This window comes from Myxocyprinus asiaticus, chromosome 7 (assembly GCF_019703515.2).
Source record: "Myxocyprinus asiaticus isolate MX2 ecotype Aquarium Trade chromosome 7, UBuf_Myxa_2, whole genome shotgun sequence".
NCBI lineage: Eukaryota > Metazoa > Chordata > Actinopteri > Cypriniformes > Catostomidae > Myxocyprinus > Myxocyprinus asiaticus.
In genome coordinates, this window is record NC_059350.1 from 8792465 (window position 1) to 8799270 (window position 6806).

A 6806-nucleotide genomic window follows, 5' to 3' on the forward strand; every position below is an offset into this window, starting at 1 on the left:
ATATCCTGTAAATATAGGGACAATAGTTATAGGGCAAAATTTGACAAATACTTTTGAGACAGCAAGATGCTTTTTTAGTAACAAATTAAGATAAACCTTATTTCATATAACCACTCTAGAAAAGGGTTAACCATTTTCTATTAATTTGGTAACACTTTACAATAAGGTTCCATTAGTTAACATTAGTTAACATGAATTAACAATGAACAATACTTAAGCATTTATTCATCTTAGTCCATGTTACTTTCAACATATACTAATATTATTTAAAATATTTAAAATCAAATGTTGTATTAGTTAACATTAGTTAATGCACCTAACTGACATGAACTAACAATGAACAACTGTATTTTTATTAACTAACATTAATGATGTAAAGATATATTGTTAATTGTTTGTTGATATACTTAATGCATTTTTTTTAAAGTTAACAAATGGAACCTTATTGTAAAGTGTTACCATTAATTTTAATCACATTTGGCATTTCAGAACATTTCAAGTATTCTATAAACAAATTAATCTCCATTGTGATTGGATCAGTCAATGTGAACGTGTTGAAAATGTTTTCATAACAAATCTATTCACCCCACTTAAAGGGATCATTCACCCCAAAACATTATCATGCCATCCCATTCTTCTGCATAACACGAACGAAGATTTTTAGAAGAATATCTCAGCTCTGTAGGTCCTCACAATGCAAGTGGATGTGTACCAACATTTTGAAACTCCAAAATGCCCATAAAGGCAGCATAAACGTAATCAATAAGACTCCAATGGTTACATCTATATCTTCAGAAGTGATATGATAGGTGTGAGTGCGAAAAAGATCAATATTTAAAGGAATACTCAGTAACATTTTTTCTTTGTGTCATCTTGGACTTACACTGACACAGAGCGGCTTGGATGCAGCATAATTTAAAATCAATTGTTTTCAGTTCTAGATGCCATTGTAGAAGTGTATTATTCACAGACAGCTATGAATACTGGATTAATGATATGACTGGAGTCTTAATTTTAATGTGAGTGGTCATGATTTCCTACATATATTGCAAAATTACAATGAATGTCTTTAGGAGTTAAACATTTTTAATAAGGAAAAAATTGCTGAGTGCACCTTTAAGTCCTTTTTTAGAATAAATTCTCCTTCCTGCCCAGTAGGTGGCGATATGCAAAAAAAAAAAAAAAAAAAAAAAGTTAATCACCAAAAACATAAGAATACGAAAGTGGAGATTTATAGTAAAAACTTAAGTACTAATCTGTTTCTCACCCACACCTATCATATCGCTTCTGAAAACATGGATTAAACCACTGGAATTGTATGGATTACTTTTATGCTGCCTTTATGTCCTTTTGGAGCTTCAAAGTTCTGGCCACCATTCACTTGCATGTGAGGACCTACAGAGCTGAGATACTCTTCTAAATATATTTGTTTGTGTTCAGCAGAAAAAAGAAAGTCATACACATCTGGGATGGCATGACAATTAGAAAATTGTGAGAGAATTTTCATTTTTAGGTGAACTCTTAAAAAAAACAATGTGTTTTATAGGGGCCTTTAGCCCCCCCCCCAACAGCAGGGCTTTTTACCCTAAATACTATCCTTTCACTTATTGGACAGTTATTAAAAACTTTTGATTAAATCACTTTGAACAAAACTGAAAATGATAAATGAGTATTTTGTCTCAAAATAAATGTGATGATTTGGGGAATTTATATTAACTTCATAAATAAAAATATATTAAATATTAGATCAAATTAACTCAAAATCAGACTTTATACATTGCGTGCAAAGATCTCATGAATCAGGAATATTTTGTAGTGTATAGTGACGAACAGGTATTAAGGAAATTACTGTGGTAGTTTTTGTTTCGGTTTAGTGTTTTGGGAGAAAATAATATCAAAAGTGCCTTTTACCACGAAGGGCCTTTAGCCCCATTATACCCTACAGGTATAAAATTGATTCTTTTTTTAAGAAAGAAAAAAAATAACGGATTAAAGTCAAATAAAGCGCAATGAATGCAAACATTTTTACTAATAGTTTGTATATGGGCTATACAATATATGAGTAACGGAACACTTAAAATAAGAAACAAATAAACTACACTATTACAAAAGAAAATGACACAAATAAGCATTTTAAGTGCACAAATTAGATCTGAAAGTGTTATTTGGCCTACATCACAGTTAAATGATACACATTACACAATATATATATTCATTCAATAATGCATTTAGCACACCATGGAGATACAGTATATATTATTATTATTATTTATTTATTTTTTTTACCACACATGCAACTTCATAAATGCCATCTTGAGACATAAATTAAAACAGCAGCACCCTCTGCTGGATCATTGTGAATAATAAAAACAGCTTTACTGTAATTTAGACTTGGATTGACTTGACAGTGACATCTAAAACTGTACTTGCTTTATAATATTTAGTCTATAGTGCATGTACTAAAAAGTGTTACAATATTTCAGCTGCAATCTAAAACATATGCTGGCACAGATGTTTCTGTGGAGTTCACAATCATTACTCTCAATAATGCATTATTAAGCCATTGCTTATTACTGAAACAACATTTTACAGTATTAATGATAGTCTGGTAACCACTCATAGTAAACTGAGTTAATCCTCTCTTTGTAACTTTTATGTTTCTCTCGTCTCTTCGGTTTTTCAGAGACCTGAAAATAAAGGCAAAGTGAAATTGAATGACCCATGGCACAAATAGATAATGATGTGTGATACTAGCATTGGGTTGGTGTGATATTCATACCTCACTTAAAGAGAACTCGGTATCTGTGACCTTTCAGAAAAAAAGGACAACAATCAATCAATCCATCCATCCATCTAAAATCATACTTTTTAAATATCCTATAATACCGTACAAATAACCAAAGCACAATTTTACACAATAATGAAAGGATGTATTTTACTGAACTTTTATTTGATTTCATTTTAACTTAAAATGTTCTTAGCATTTTAAATATATTCAAAAATGCATTTTTTTAAATGTTATTTTAGATTACAATAAAAAAAATGATAATAAAGTTTACATAAAATCGTATTTTACCTCATCTCTTTGAGTTTTCATTTGTGATTTTTGCCTGTGAATTTAAAAATGAATTGTTCTTCATTTTATACATATTAAGGTAGTTTTGTAAACAGCAATTAAACTTCATCTGAGATGAAAATTTCATAGGAAGCTGTCGCTCACCCTATGTTTTTCAGAAATTTTAATAAAATCAAGGTGACAGCGAGTGCCAGAACACAAACAAAACACCAAACCAAAAGCAACATGGTCATCTTTGAGATGGTAGCTATCCAACGTGAATCCAAAGAACGGGCCTCAGATTGTTCTTGTGTTAAAGGAAAAAGTAAACAGAATTAAAAAAAGTTATTGAATATTTATTTTATTTAGACATCTCTTAGTTTAGACATGGCTGCTTTGTATTTTTATGGTCACTATTACTTTTAAACAGGAAGCTAGACCTTATCTGTGCTGAACTCTTTTATTCTACATTTCTCATGGTCAAATAGACCTTTTTCACACTCCGGCCCTGTGTCTCAATCAGCCCCCTAGCTCCTATGTCGTTAGTCAGTATATCGTGAACACGAATTCGGGCACTGGCAAGGGTGTTCATCCACTGAACGTTGGGGCACTTATGACACAATACCTGCGACACAATAACGAGCACGCGCATTCAAGCGCCGCTGTTATTAAGCAGCACCATCGCTGTATAAATGGCACTATCATTCATTTTTGTTTAAGATATTCAAACGTACAGTGTTATTAATAATAAAAGGCATAAATAAAGAAATAAAAATACATGAGTGTATTTTAAACCTTCTTTTAATAACTCAAATATTTAAAAAGTTTGTTTCACTTTCATGGTAATTATGAATAAAAGACATTATAAACAACATCGCTTTACAAGAGAAAATAAGGCTTGTACTTCATAGTTTTACATTTGTACTCGTCATCTAACGACTTGAAACACTACAGAAGACATGACGACGTTTTTGGTAAGGGAACATAGTGAGCAACGTTTAGGGAGCTTACGCGGATGTAAACGTTTGCAGTGTAAACTTCGACAGCAGTGAATGAAAGTTCACAGCAGATATTATTTTCACTTTCCCATTTGCTCCAAGACCACAAAAAAAATTATTACGACTTTCCAGAAGAGGAAAAAAATAGAGAGCCAAATTTACTGTCACTCTCTCAGGAGCTGTAATAGAAACCCCCTCGCAGCTGTGGTAATTCATTTTTTAAAACGAATTCCAGGGTAATATAACACAAAGCACAATGTTATAAATGTACACTCAATATTTAAAAAATTGTATAATATAAAAAAAAATTGCGAGATTGACGCGGATAAATAAGCCGGAAATGCGTCATCCACAGTCTGTGAAAAGGATCTATTCAGGTATTTAGTCAATGTCTGTTTCTCAGCATCTGTTTAATATAAGCACTGAGTGACACCATAACGGCAACAATACTTTAATCTCAGCTCACCTGTTGCATTTCCCCTTTGTATCCTGTTGGTGTTTGATTCATTCATCTGCTGGATTCAAGATGGTTTATTAAAAAAAAAAGAAAAAAAAGAAAATCAGTGAAAAATAAAGAGTAAGTCAATGAAAATTTACAATAAGTCTTACCCTTTAATATCACTTGGACAAACCTTACAAAAAGATGATTTATGAGTGTAGTCTTCATGTCATGGGTTGCCTGTGGTGGAATACTCACATTTCCTGTGTTAGGCAGTCCAAAGCAAATGTGTGCGAGTATTCCACCACAGGCAACACGTGACATGCAGACCACACACACAATTGCTTAACATATCTTTGTTGTTAACGTCAAAGGCTGTAGGTCCAATAAAACTGGTATTTTTTCTGGTACTAATTCATCTGTCATTTGACAAATTAGGCAGATGTCAAACATGCCCTCCTCGTCAAAACCCCCAAACAAAACTACACAAGGTCAAGTAAAATGCAACACCATAAAAATTCAAGAGACATTCAAACTAGGGGGCCTGGGTAGCTCAGTGGTAAAATACGCTGGCTACCACCCCTGGAGTTCGCTAGTTCGAATCCCAGGGCATGCTGAGTGACTCCAGCCAGGTCTCCTAAGCAACCAATTTGGCCCGGTTGCTAGGGAGGGTAGAGTCACATGGGGTAAACTCCTCGTGGTCGCTATAATGTGGTTTGTTCTGGGTGGGGCGCATGGTGAATTGAGCGTGGTTGCCGCGGTGGATGGCGTGAAGCCTCCACACGCGCTATGTCTCCGTGGCAATGCGCTCAACAAGCCACGTGATAAGATGCGCGGGTTGACTGTCTCAGACGCGGAGGCAACTGGGATTCGTCCTCTGCCACCCGGAGGCGAATCACTATGTGGATAAATAAGCCGGAAATGCGTCACACAGGAGCTTGACAGAGGGGTGATGCAGTCGTTGGTGTAGATGGAGAAGAGTAGTGGGGAGAGCACACATCCCTGGGGGGCACCAGTGCTGATTGTACAGGTGCTGGAAGTGAATTTCCCCTGGTCTCACAAGCTGCTGCCTGTCTGTTGGTGTAATTTAGTCCGGAGAATAATTGGGATGATGGTGTTGAAAGCTAAACTGAAGTCCATAAAAGGATCCTTGCATATGTCCCTGGTCTGTCCAGATGTTGCAGGATATGATGCAATCCCATTTTGACTGCATCATCCACAGACCTGTTTGCTCGATAAGCAAATTGAAGGGGATCTAGAAAGGGTCCAGTGATGTCCTTCAGGTGGGCCAACACCAGTCTCTCAAATGATTTCATGACCACAGACGTCAGGGCGACAGGTCTGTAGTCATTAAGTCCTGTGATTTTTGGTTTCTTTGGGATGGGGATGATAGTGGAACATTTGAAGCAGCATGGGACTTCACACTGCTCCAGTGATCTATTGAAGATCTGTGTGAAGATGGGGGCCAGCTGGTTAGCACAGGATCTAAGACATGCAGGTGAAATGCCATCTGGGCCCTGTGCTTTCCTTATCCTTTGTTTTCGAAAGACATGGCTCACATCATCTTCACAGATCTTAAGTGCAGGTTGAGTAGCAGGAGCGGGGAGGAGGGGGGTTGCAGGTGGTGTTGGTGTTTGTGTGAAATGAATCAGAGTGGGTGTGGGGTGTGAGATTGGGCCTTTCAAATCTGCAGTAGAACACATTCAGGTCGTCAGCCAGTTGTTGGTCCACCACAGGGTTTGGGGTAGGAGTCCTGTAATTCGTAAGTTGTTTCATGCCATTCCACACTGATGCAGGGTCATTAGCTGAAAACTTGTTTTTCAGCTTCTCAGAGTATCTTATTTTAGCCACTCTGATTCCCTTATTCAGTGTGTTACTGGCCTGATTGTACAAGACTTTATCCCCAACTCTGTAAGCATCCTCTTTGGCCTGACGAAGCTGCCTGAGTTCCACTGTAAACCATGGTTTGTTGTTGTTAAATGTTAAATAAGTCCTAGTAGGAATACACATATCCTTACAGAAACTGATATATGATGTAACAGTATCTGTGAGCTCGTCCAGTTCTGTGGCTGCAGCCTCAAAAACACTCCAATCAGTGCTGTCAATGAAGGCTTTTAGTTCCAGCTCTGTTGTTGGTCCATCTCTTTACAGTCCTTACTACAGGCTTAGCAGATTTTAACTTCTGTCTGTAGGTTGGAAGAAGATGAACCAGACAGTAATCAGATAGTCACAAAGCTGCTCTAGGAACAGAGTGATATGCATCCTTTATTGTTGTGTAGCAGTGATCCAATATATTTCTGTCTCTGGTTGGGAA